Source organism: Halichoerus grypus, chromosome 3, assembly GCF_964656455.1.
Source record: "Halichoerus grypus chromosome 3, mHalGry1.hap1.1, whole genome shotgun sequence".
NCBI lineage: Eukaryota > Metazoa > Chordata > Mammalia > Carnivora > Phocidae > Halichoerus > Halichoerus grypus.
Genome location: NC_135714.1, coordinates 67842219 through 67855286, shown reverse-complemented (window position 1 = coordinate 67855286; position 13068 = coordinate 67842219).

Below are 13068 nucleotides of genomic sequence, written 5' to 3'. Positions count from 1 at the left end.
CATACTAGAAGAACAACATAACAACATGGATTAGAAATGTCCTTAGAGAGGGGTGCCTGGGTGATGCAGTTGGTTAAGCATCTGACTCTTGGTTTCAGCTCAGGTCTAATCTCAGTGTGCTGAGATTGACCCCCGCATTGGGCTCCCTGGTCAGTGCCAAGTCTGCTTGGGTTTCTCTCTCCCTCTCCTGTGCGTGCATGCATGCACTCTCATTCTCTCTCTCTCAAATAAATAAATAAATCTTAAGAGAAAAAAAAAAAAGAAATGTCCTTAGACAAATGTGTTTTAAAAAATCCTTAAGGCTAAATAATAGGTGAAATAGAAATCCTCCCCACAAGAGAAAGAGAAAGTATGCAGAAATTCTTAAAAGGAACTGACACTTGCTTATTATATATGGAATGCTTCAAATGAATTTTAGGTGACTATGCAAATAGTGTGATCATAGTGGAATTAGTTAAAGAAAATTGTTTTAAGGCCAGTTGGTCTGATCCTAAGGTGGGAGGACTGATGATGTTGGTGAAGAAGGGCAAAATTTAGAAGGCAAAAATGCAGGACTTGGCAACCACTTTGATATTGGAAAGTGATACAGAAGGGTCGCTGACTGTCAGGTTCTTCGCTTGGACACCTGTGCAGATGGTGATACTCTGCCTTGTGCTGAGAGGATGGGGCTGAGGACAAGGGGGACATGTGAGGGCAGAAATGAGTGCATTTTGGAGCATACTGAGTTTGAAGTGCTTCTCAAATAGCAAGATATGCCCATTTGACAGTTATAAGTATAGAACTCAGGAGAAAATGGGGGGGGTGATAAAAAATTTAGGGTTTATATATAGAAATGAAACCGGATGCCATGGGAGTAACAACAACAAAAGCTTCCAAGGGTACTGGAATATGCAATTGGCATCCAGTGACGCCAATATTCAATATATTCAAGTCTTGCTCCACAGAGCATGGCCCACAGACCAGTGTGAAAGCCAGCCTCCAAGATAGTTCCCACCTCCAGGTGTGCATGACCTTGTGTAGTCCCCTCCCACAACAAACAGGGCTGACTTGTGTAACCATCAGGATGTTGAGTAAGTGACAGAGTGTGACTTCTAAGGAGAGTTCATAAAGGGTGTTGTGGCTTCTCATTTGCTCTCTCGAGTCCCTAGCTGTGCAGGAAGTCAGCTGCCATGTCCTGAGGACACTAGAACTACCCAGTGATCAGGAACTGAGGACTCCTCCCACCAGTCATGTGGGTGAGCTCCCCTTGCAGCACATCATCTTCCGGCCCCATTTGAGCTTTCCATGACTACAGCTGTTGCCAACATCTGGCCTACAACCTCCTATGAGACCCATCAAGCCCTTGTGACTCGGGACCCATCAGAAACTGTGTGAAATAATACCTTTGTTGTGCTCGGCTGCTAACTTCTGGAGTCATGCACACGCAGCAAACGATAACTAATATAATCAGCATCAAAGTCGTAATCTGAAAGCCTCTTGAAATGCCAAATCTCAGTCCTCATACCACATCTAATGAATTAAAATCCGCATTTTAGCTCCAGGTGATTTTTATGCACATCAAGTTTGAGAAGCTCTGAAGTGGACTAAAAAGGACAAGAGTGCCCAGGACAGTACTGGAGGGAGGGGGCAGGGCAACTATTGAAAAGTGGGGCAGAGATAATGGGGTAGCAGTGGCAGAGGAAGATTGCTAGAGAAGGAGGAGGGACATCAGGAGAAATAAAATAATGAGGAGAAAGAACTGATGAGCAAGACAAGGGAGAAAAAAGTTTCAAGAAGAGAAAACCTATCAGCATTAAGATGATGCAGAGAGGCTGAGTGGGAGAAGCAATAGACAAATGGCCAGGAACGTTGTGGTTAAGCTTTTTTAAAAGTGTTCTTATATTTTAGAGATAGATACTGAAATATTTAAGGATGAAATGACATCATGTCTGGGATTTGCTTTAAAATACTGTGAGAAGGGAGGGAATGGTGGTAGAGATGAGACATGCTTGCCCATGAATTGATAATTGTTGAAACAGGGGGATGGGTACGTGGGACAAATAGCACATTATACTCATTGGTCTATTTAATTATGTTTGAAATTTCTCGCATTAAAAAGCTTTAAAATGCCATAAAATTGCTTTCGGAGATTATGGGTGACTTTTGTCGGAGTAAATTTATTGGAGTATTAGAGCGGGAGCCAAACTGCAGTGGGTTGAGTGAAAGACAAGAGATGAGGACAGCGACTGGTGATTATTCTTTTCAGAAGTTTGATTTTGAAAGAAAAGAGAGTGAGTGAAACTTCAAGGGGAGGGAAGGTTAATGCGAGTTTATTAGAATGGGAGAGCGAGCCAAAGGCTCTCTAAAAAATAAAGAATAAAGAAAAAAATCCAATTGTTATGACGCACAACCATCAACATCCACCTCAAGGCTCTGAGTCTTGCCATTGCTGTTTTTTAGCTTTGTTTGAAAATTGTAGAATTTCTTTGAATTGCCTTAAAGATCTCCAGATTTGTTGATGACCCAATGACCAGAACTGCAGTTAAGGCAAATGCTTCCGTAAACAGCTATGGATAGCGCTATGTATAGCACTCAAGTGGTGAAGGCATTGCCTGAGTTGAGAATTTAAGGATTGTTTAATGAAATCTCAAACAGAAATAAGTGGCCCAAATCCAGTGATACCAGCCTGGGGTTGTCATGAGGATTAAGGAACATGAATGATAGTGCTCAGCAAGTGTTACTTTTGTTTCCTTCATTATTATAAAATGTCATTTTCCAAAATGTGTTTGAAGGACAGTAATCCTAAAGGCTGTTAACAAGTGTCACAACAACAAAAAGTTGTTCCATAGGCAAATACATTTGGGACATGTTGGGCTGACAGTTAAATACCCATTCTTATTGCAGAGCTTCTCAAAATTATTTGCAAGTGCTTTGTGAATTTCCAAGAATATACAGTCATTTTTTAAAAATTTCTTTAAAAAAAAGATTTTATTTATTTGTCAGAGAAAATAGAGAGTGAGCACAAGCAGGGGGAGCGGCAGACAGAGGGAGAAGCAGGCTCCCAACTGAGCAAAGAGCCTGATGTGGGACTCGATCCCAGGACCCTGGGACCATGACCTGAGCTGAAGGCAGATGCTTAACCAACTGAGCCACCCAGGCATCCCAGAATATACAATCATTTCCAATTATTTTAACCCTAGAATTCTTTTGGAAAGGAGAATTTCTCAGTACTGCTGTACCTCAGAACCCATTCTGGGAAGTAATTGCATAATCTACATAATCATCACATTTAAACATTTAAATGCATTTAAACATTTATCACCAGCAACACTTCCCTACAGAAATGTGCTCACTTTTGCTTTTCTCGTTTTATCAGTTACTGATAAGTGCCTTATACATTCTGAACAATGAAATGCAACTTCCATGAGTTATTTATAAAGATTTGTAAGGATACCAAATTCCCTTCAACTCTCTGTCATAATGGGAAGTTTGTTGTTGTTATTGCTGTTTTGTTTGCTGTTAGTATCCCAATCTCCCACAGAATCTTAGGAGACAGTTTTCTGTAGCGGTTAAGAATATCAGCTCTGGAATCTGATAACCAATATGGATTTGGAACCAGATGTGAGACTTGGCAAATCTCTTGGAAAACTCTGAGCCTCAGTGTTCTCATCCATAAAATGAGGATAAACTATAGTCACATCTGTTATACAGTTGACCCTTGAACAACACGGGTTTGAACTGTGTGAGTCCACTTACATGTGGATTTAAAAAAAAATAAATACAGGGGTGCCTGGGTGGCTCAGTCGTTAAGCGTCTGCCTTCGGCTCGGGTCATGACCCCGGGGTCCTGGGATCGAGCCCCGCATTGGGCTCCCTGCCCCGTGGGAAGCCTGCTTCTCCCTCTCCCACTCCCCCTGCTTGTGTTCCCTCTCTCGCTGTGTCTCTCTCTGTCAAATAAATAAATAAAATCTTTCAAATCAATCAATCAATCAATAAATAAATACAGTACTATAAATGTATTTTCTCTTCCTTATGATTTTCTTAATAACATTTTCTTTACTCTAGCTTACTTTAAGGTGAGAATATAGTATATAACACATATAACATACAAGATTTGTGTTAATTGATGGTTTATGTTATGGATAAGGCTTTCTGGTCAACAATAGACTATTTTTTAGTAGTTCAGTTTTGGGGGAGTCAAAAGTTATAGCTGATGTTTGACTGTACAGGATGCCCCGAGCCCCCGTGTTGCTCAAGGGGCAGCTGTATTTTGTTCTATATATATATACACACACACTTTAGTTAGCTATCTAGTAGATTATATTTTATTAATACCATCTTATAGGTTTAGCTCTTTACAAGTAGTATCTTTGCTTCCTTTATAAAGTCTCTATAGGTATTATTAAAGAGAAGATGAGAGTCTTGAACCGAGAGAGCCTTACCGGCCTACAATGAAGAAAGACCCTGCTGCTAAGATTAAGTGAGCAGATATGAGTCTCTCCTTAATGAATGGTCAGCATCCTAGGAACAGGGGTTGAGAATGGGACCTGTTCGGAGAAATTTCAAGAGTAGATAAAGCGAGAAGACACATGTCACATGTCCATGGAAGCCTGCCAAGGGTTAAGTGGAAGAAACAAAAGCTATCATCAGGTGGTAGGGATGATGGTGATGATGAGGGGGGAGGTGGAAGCCAGAGATGGAACCCGAGGCTAATTTGTGCCAGGGTTCAGAATATGTCACCACCAGCATGCCATTTTGGCATATTGACTATTTTGAATTGAAGGTACCTGAGAAACTGCCAGTGCAAGAAATAAACTCGAAAAAGCAGCAGATAAATCTCACACATGAAAGGTACCCTTCCTGTGCCAGGAGGCTAGAAAACATCCTTATCACCAGAGTCTGGGAATTTAACAGCTAAGAAGGCTACATGAACAAACATTGTTACTTCTTCACCATTCTACTACCATTAACCCAAACCCCTTTGTCTTGTCATTTCTTCACAAATCTATCGTTTATTTGTCTAAAAGGTATAAAACCTTCCTGCTCTGGTTACTTGAGTCTCATACCTTTGTGGGGCTCCTGTATGTTTACAGGTGTGTACATAATTAAATTTTTCTTCTGTTAATCTTTTTAGTACAGGAAAATCTCAGCCAAGAACCTAAAAGGGAAAATTATTTTTCTTCCCCTACACTTGAATATATTCAAGAAACAAAGCAGGAGATTTTGGGAGAGTTCAAACTTTTATTGTAAATAGGGCTGAGTCACCTTGCGCTCCCTCTTACTGTGGGATAGCTGCATGGTTTAGCCTGGGGTTAAAGCCTTGTGTCACAGCTGGAAGGTGCCTCAATTGGTCTGATGTCTGTGTGGTTGCCCAAGTCATTACAGATATGTTAGCTGCTTAGAGAGTTGCCTCTTCCTTCTTGGGCTCATTCCTTGCTCCTTCCCACATGCCTACTTCCAAGTATTACTTGCAAACCCTTTACTATTTGTATTAGTCAGCATTCTCCAGAGAAACAGAATCAAAAGGATAGACATCTCTATCTATCTAATCAAGAGGGAAAGAGATGGATATTTATTTTAAGACATTGGTTCATGGGCTTATGTGATTGTGGGTGCTGGCAAGTCCTAAGTCTGCAGGATTGGCTGACAGGCTGGAGACCAGGGAAAGAGTTGATGCTACAATTCAAGTCCAAAAGTAATCTGCTGGCAGAATTCCCTCTTCTTTGGGAGAGGTCAGTTTTCTTTTATTAAGGCCTTCAACTGATTGGATGAGGCCCATCCATGGTATGGAGAATAATCTGTTTTATGCAAAGTCTACTGATTTAAATGTTCATTTCATCTAAAAAATACCTTCACAGAAACACCTAGAATAACATTCAACCAAATATCTGGGTACCATGACTAGCCAAGTTGACACAAAATTAATCATCATGCTATTCTTTCTTCCTCTTTCACCAAAAACCAGTAAGCATATTAAAAAGAGAAGTGGTTGATTCTTGGAAACTTGAAACTCATTGTAGAGATGTGTATTAATTTTTATGCTCTCATTATTGGGCTCTCACATTAGCATGGCCTAATTTCTACTACCAGGAATAGGACGTGTGCTGTGCTAATGGGAAATGATATATTTAGTGTTTTGTAGGATCATTCTTTAGTGTCTTTGTCCCTTTTGTTGGATGAGAGCCCACATGGAATAGCTGGATGAAAGTGTCCTTTCTGCTTACCCCTGCATTAGGAATAAAAGAAAATATGTGTGTGCTAAGGGAAAAAAAATCCATTATTTTACAGTTATTTATGGTATTATAATCAATATGATAACTTTCAAGTACCTTCTAGTTAGTAAGCTCTGCAGAGGATAAAGTAATTCCCTCAGCTGAAGCCAGTGACTTCTCCCATGTTGGGTTCAATTCTAGTTGTGCTTTAAGTGATACATAAAACTTTATATAAATACATTATGCTTAGCAGATAGATAATATTTTTTTGAATTAGAGTAATTTAAATCAATTCACTGTCTCAATACTGCAATCAATTTAGCTTCCATAATGTGTTAAATAGCCATATTTGGTTTACAGAATAGCATAATGGTATGAAACCAATTTTTTTTTTAAAGCATCTTGACATTTCTTTTTGTTGATGTGTGGGAAAAGATAACATTTTCAAGTCAATCTATTTATTACCATGGAAGATTAAGAGAATGGCAGACAATATAGATTTCTTAAAGGTAGAGATCAAAGCTCCTATTTACCCAGACAAGGGAACCCAACATGATGTTTTAACTTAACTGATGAAGAAAAGTTGGCTATTGTTTCTGTGGTGAACCTGGGAACATCTTGTCAACTCTAGTTAGGAACAGCTATAAGGTCTCCTTGGTGCCCTGTGGATTCCTTTAGCAACAAGAAAGGCAAGTGACCATGAAAATGGGGTGCTTTACAAATCAATGCATTCCCACCAACAGTGTAAGAGGGTTCCCCTTTCTCCACATCCTCACCAACATCTGTTGTTTCCTGACTTGTTAATTTTAGCTATTCTGACCAGTGTGAGGTGGTATCTCATTGTGGTTTTGATTTGTATTTCCCTGATGCCGAGTGATGTTGAGCATCTTTTTGTGTGTCCGTTGGCCATTTGGATGTCTTCTTTGAAGAAATGTCTGTTCATGTCTTCTGACCATTTCTTGACTGGATTTTTTGGGTTTTGGGTATTGAGTTTGGTAAGTTCTCTATAGATTTTGGATACTAGCCCTTTATCTGATAAGACATTTGCAAATATCTTCTCCCATTTTATAGGTTGCTTTTTAGTTTTGTCAACTCTTTCCTTTGCTGTGCAAAAGTTTTTTATCTTGCTACTGCAAATATAGACCCTAGACCTACAGTAACAGCCTCACTGGGAGCATAAAGATTTACTGAATTATAATATTAAGTTTAACAAGATTCCCAAGTGATTCAGATGCACATTGCAGTTGGGAGAATCATTAGCCTAATGGAGAGAATATTTCATTATTTCACAGAACTGGAAAGTCGTTCCAGCTTCCCAGGCACCATCTCCATATATTTCTTAGCTTTCCACTCATGTTCCAAAAAAGGCTGCCACGGCTCTGGACATCATGTCTTCACATAAATTTGTTCAAAGAGAAGAAGGGCAGCTTCTCTTTTGGTGTCTCTTTTTTGACAAAGAGAAAAATCTTTCATAAACACCCCTACCAAACTTCTTTCGGTGTTATTGGCCCCTGCCTGGTGATTCCATTAGCAGGGAGGATGAAATTGTCAAGACTGGCTAAGACTAATTAACATTCACTCTGAGGCTAGAATAGGGTCAGCTTTCCTGGGCACACAGTCACACAGGGGCTCTGCTACTGAGAAAGGGACAGGAAGAGCAAGGTACCAGATGGGCATCAACAGTGACTGCCAAAAGTCTAGCTGCTTTCTGGTTCTCTATCCAGACATGTCTTCAAACAAAGACCTGTCATGAGACTTTCAAATGATACCAAAGGAATCCATTTCTGTGATAATGACTATAATTTGAATGTCAAATAAAAGTCTTCTTAAGACTATATAAAAAAAATCAATGCAAATTCTGGGGCCCCATTGCAGATCCATCCCATCAGGATCTCAGGAGGCGGAGCCTGGGTGGCTCAGTTGTTTGACGTCTGCCTTCAGCTCAGGTCATGATCCCAGGGTCCTGAGATCGAGCCCCGCATCGGGCTCCCTGCTCCGCGGGAAGCCTGCTTCTCCCTCTCCCACTCCCCCTGCTTGTGTTCCCTCTCTCGCTGTGTCTCTCTCTGTCAAATAAATAAATAAAATCTTAAAAAAAAAAAAAGAATCTCAGGTGGGAGGGCTGGCAATCTATTGTTTGAAGATTCACCAGGTTGGGTAACCACTGACCTTGAGCAGTTAATGAGTAGTCCTCTAAAATAATAACTGGAATAACAATAACAATGATATAATAATAATAATAACAACAATGTAACAATAACCAAATACCTTTCTAGTGTTTACCATGAGCCAGGTACTATTCCAAAACTTTACATATATTAACTCATTGAATCTTCCTAGCAACCCAATAAAGTAGGTACCTTTATTATTTCAGCATTTCAGATGTGTAAACTGAGGCACAAAATTATTAAGTAACTTGTCCAAGATAGACAGAGTTACTAGAGAGCATTTGAACAAAGGCCATCCGGCTCTCGAGTCTGTTACTAAAATAAGGGTTCTATGATCAAATATTTTTTGGAAATTCTGCTCTTTTTTTTAGATTTATAATATATTAGTGCAAAGCTTTGAGAAGTCTTTTTGTAAATAATCCTGCTCAACATCAAATTATCTAAAACAGTTCATAAATTTATCTCTGGAACCCTTTTCTGTATACCATTTATTAACATCTTGAGGAATTTGTATTCTGAGGGACACCATCTGGTAAACAATAATATAGACATAGGGTATCTTGATTACTCTTGATTATGTTTTCTCTCTCTCTCTCTGTCTCCCTTTTTAGATAGTATGATGTCGTGGACATCATGATATCATAGTCTGATGAAGACCTGAAATCCAGAGACCTAGATTACAGCTCAAGCTATCTCCCCTGCTGGTTCTATCACCCTGACTGATGATTCAATACTGTAGACCTTGGTTTCTTCATGTGGGAAATGAGAAGGCTGGACCGATTGCCAAGTCCCCTTCTAGCACACAAATGTTTGATTGTATCTGTGATTTTTGGTGGGATGCTCCATGAATGATGTTGAATGGATCCATTTATTTTCACTAAGAAGAATGGAGTTTAATTTTAGCAGGAGGATCTTAAGTGGGTTTTAAGAAAAACATTCTGAACGTAAGGATTATATTACTTTGAAACATTTTACCATGAAATATTCTTATAATAATACTAATAGCAACAATGGCAACAATAACCAAATAAAGTAGTCAGGCTGCCACAGTACAAAGTTCTTTTACCTCTCTCTACCTCTCTCTACCTGCTGTCTTTGGCATCCCCCCAGGTGGAGATTACTATTATTTCCATTTTAAAGATGAATAACTAAAATTCAGTGAGATTAAATGATTTGCTCAGGAACAAGAGCCAGTAGACAGTCGAGCTATTTCAATCCATTGCTTTTAACTCCAAATCCCAGATTCTTTCAAGGTTGTCGCATGAGCTTTGGTCTACATGGTGACTGATACCCTACTGATCAGGCTAGATGGCCACCCATTTGGAAGAGTTTAAATGTAGACCTTTTGGAATGCAGGGCATGACCTTTTGGTTTCAAGGAAGTCCTGATATTCTTCAAGAATGTTCTTTTGCTTTTTTTTTTTCTTTTATATTTTCCATGGATTTCTTTTCTTTTCCAATAAAGGCATAGGTACAGTTAAACACTATATAGAGCACAAAACAATTCAAAGAGCAGTGTCTACTAAGGTGTTAGGATTCTAGTAGTAGTTATAATGGCAATGATGTTGTTTATATTTGTGAAAAATTCTTATCATTATCACCATCATTGTCAAGCCCTGCTTTTCTCTTTGTTAGCTCTACCTAGGGTATGCCATTTTTCTGGATTATCTATCACCACTATATCTCTGCAAGTTGAGTGATACGATTTAATCTATAAAGCTAGCACCTGGGTAGCTCAGTCGGTTAAGTGTCTGCCTTCGGCTCAGGTCATGATCCCAGGGTCCTGGGATTGAGCCCCATGTCAGGCTCCCTGCTCAGTGGGGAGTCTGCTTCTCCCTCTCGTTCTGTCTCTCCCTCGGCTTGTACTCTTTCTCATTCACTCTCTCTCAAATAAATAAATAAAACCTTAAAAAACAAAACTAGGCCTGACATTTGAGTATGCATGTTAGTAAGTCTTCTTGGACAGGTGTTTGCCAGCTTAGAGTTTCAGGGAATTTTTACATTTTTAAAAAATTTTTAAGATTATTTATTTATTTATTTGAGAGAGAGAGAGAGAGAGAAAAAGAGACAGCATGAGTGGGAGGGGCAGAGGGAGAGGGAGAGAGAGAGTCTCAAGCAGACTCCATGCTGAGTGTGGAGCCCAACACAGGGCTCAACCCCAGGACCCCGAGATCATGACCTGAGCTGAAACCAAGAGTCAGATGCTTAACCGACTGTGCCACCCAGACGCCGTAGAATTTTTACATTTTTATATGGAAATTTTCCAGCATGTACAACGGTAGAGAAAATGGTATAATGAACATGCATGTAGTTATCCAACCTTAACAATTATCAGCTCACAGTCAATTTTCTTGAATCTATATCCTAACCCACTACCCTGCCACTCCCCATCTTGCAAATGGTACCAGACATTGTACCATTTATATCAGGACATGTTTTGATAATAAAGCTTTCCTGTTATTTTAGTTAGAAATATCAGTGGGAAAAAAATGAGAAGGAATTGAAGACATACCTAAATTTTTAGCTAGAAGGGTAAAACAAAATGATTTTAAAGAACGGTCAGTTGACACCACTTTTCATGACAAAATACCCAGATAATATATCTCTTTTTGAAATGAGGCAAAATAACATAATCAGACACTAATAACTTACTTTTTCAGAATGCTATATAATTCACAAAGCACTTCCAAATACACTTCACATTTGTTACACAAACAGATCTGTGAAGTAAGTAGGCTCTTAACAATTTTAAAGATAATGAATACGGCTCAGAAATGACCTCTCCAATATGTCTTAGTCTGTTTGGGCTACTATAACAAAATACCATAGACTGGGCAGCTTATAAGCGACAGAAATTTGTTTCTCATCATTCTGGAGGCTGGAAGTCTGAGATCAGGATGCTGGCAAGGTCGGGTGCAAGCCCTCTTCTGGGTTGCAGGCTTCTTGTTTTGTCCTTACATGGTTGAGGGGCAAGCATGTTCTCTGGCTTCTTATAAAGACACTAATTCCATTCACTAGGGCTCCACCCTCCTAACCTAATCATGTTCCAAAGGCCCCACTTCCTAATACCACCACCTTGGGGGTTAGGATGTCAATAAATGAATTTTGGTGGGGATAAAGACATTCAGACCACACCACAATGTCAAGCAACTGATAAGTGTTGGGATTTGAAACAAACTAATTTAAATTCCAGTTTCAATCCCCCCGCCAGTACACACTGCAAATGCAATCTCAACAAAGGACCAAATTTAAATGTAGCCTTTCTTATTAGCAATCTTTTGTTGTAAATGACAGAATGTCAATTCTAATAAGGTTGTGTGAAAAGGGAATTTATAGGTGTAGGAAACAGAAAGGGGCCAAGGTAGGTCATGCCCAGATACTGCACAGCCCAACTGCTCAGACAGAAGTCCGTCTCTTGCTATGCCTTGGTTCTGCTCTCCTTTGCTCTGATCCCATTCTCCAACAGGTTCTTTCCTTTGGTGGCAAAGATGGCCACCACTAATTCCAGGCTTACATTCTACCACTTACCAACCCTAGCAGAAAGAGATTTACATTTAATGGCCCCAACTGGGTCAAACACCCACCTTTGGAATGGGTATGGGGTTAGCCCTATCTGTACTGTGCTCATTGCTAATGAGGAGGAGGTGCATCTAGAAAGGGACATTTAGTGCTGGTACTAGTAAAATGGGGGGAAAATGCGCTGGGTAAAGACTTGGCACAAGGAGCAGAAAGTTCAGAAAAGCGTGTTGGCAAGGGGCTGATGCTCCCAATTCTCTCAGTCAGTCAGTCTGCTCACTCCCAAATCTTACTGGGGAGGTGATAATGCTGTGATGTAAAGCTCCATAACTGGAGTGTTTTCATTGATCAACCACCAGGTGGTTTTAAATTAAAAGGCCTTTTCATGTTTCCAAAGCACTTTCATGTACATTATTTTGTAACCTTCACAACACTGTGAACAAATATCATCTGCCCGAAGGCCTGGAAATGAGACTAACCTATGGGAATGTAGGGATGGGCTCCACTTGGACCTATCTCTTCCTCTTTCCTAACGATGACATTTCAAGCCCATTAGAAGGATAAAGAACTGAAGGGTTCACAGGGTGTTTGGCCACTCCAAGCAAGGACTGGGCACTGAAGGGAGTTCCATTTGAGCAAAGCAAGTCACTAAGCACAAAAAGGGTATGACATGTTATTTGTATCTACTTACAGGAGTAAGCAGAGACCCTGAGCCAATGTATCCACCCCAAAGGGCTAGTTAGATAGGAGCCTAAAATCTGCTGAAAATCTAGCTCGTTCAACAGAAGGCAAATTTGAGAGATTCTCCAAAACTCAGACACAAATGACAACATGATGAAAATTATGAAAGTTTTAAGTTGGACAGGTGGAAGAAATCTAATCTCTTAGTATGAGGAATTTCAGAAAGGGTGGCATAGTCACCACAGAAGCAGTAATAAAAGAAGATAAATTTCTTGATCCAAAGAAAGACCCCAATTTGAAAATTAAGAGCAAGTACCATGTCCCAGGCAAATTATTTGCAAAAAACAACATGCCTGAATGTATTCCGACAGAATCGAAAACTTCTTTTTTAAGATTTTATTTATTTATCTGTCAGAGAGAGAGAGAGAAAGAGAGAGAGCACAAGCAGGGGGAGCGGCAGGCAGAGGGAGAAGTAGGCTCCCCGCTGAGCAAGGAGCCCGATGTGGGACTCGGACCT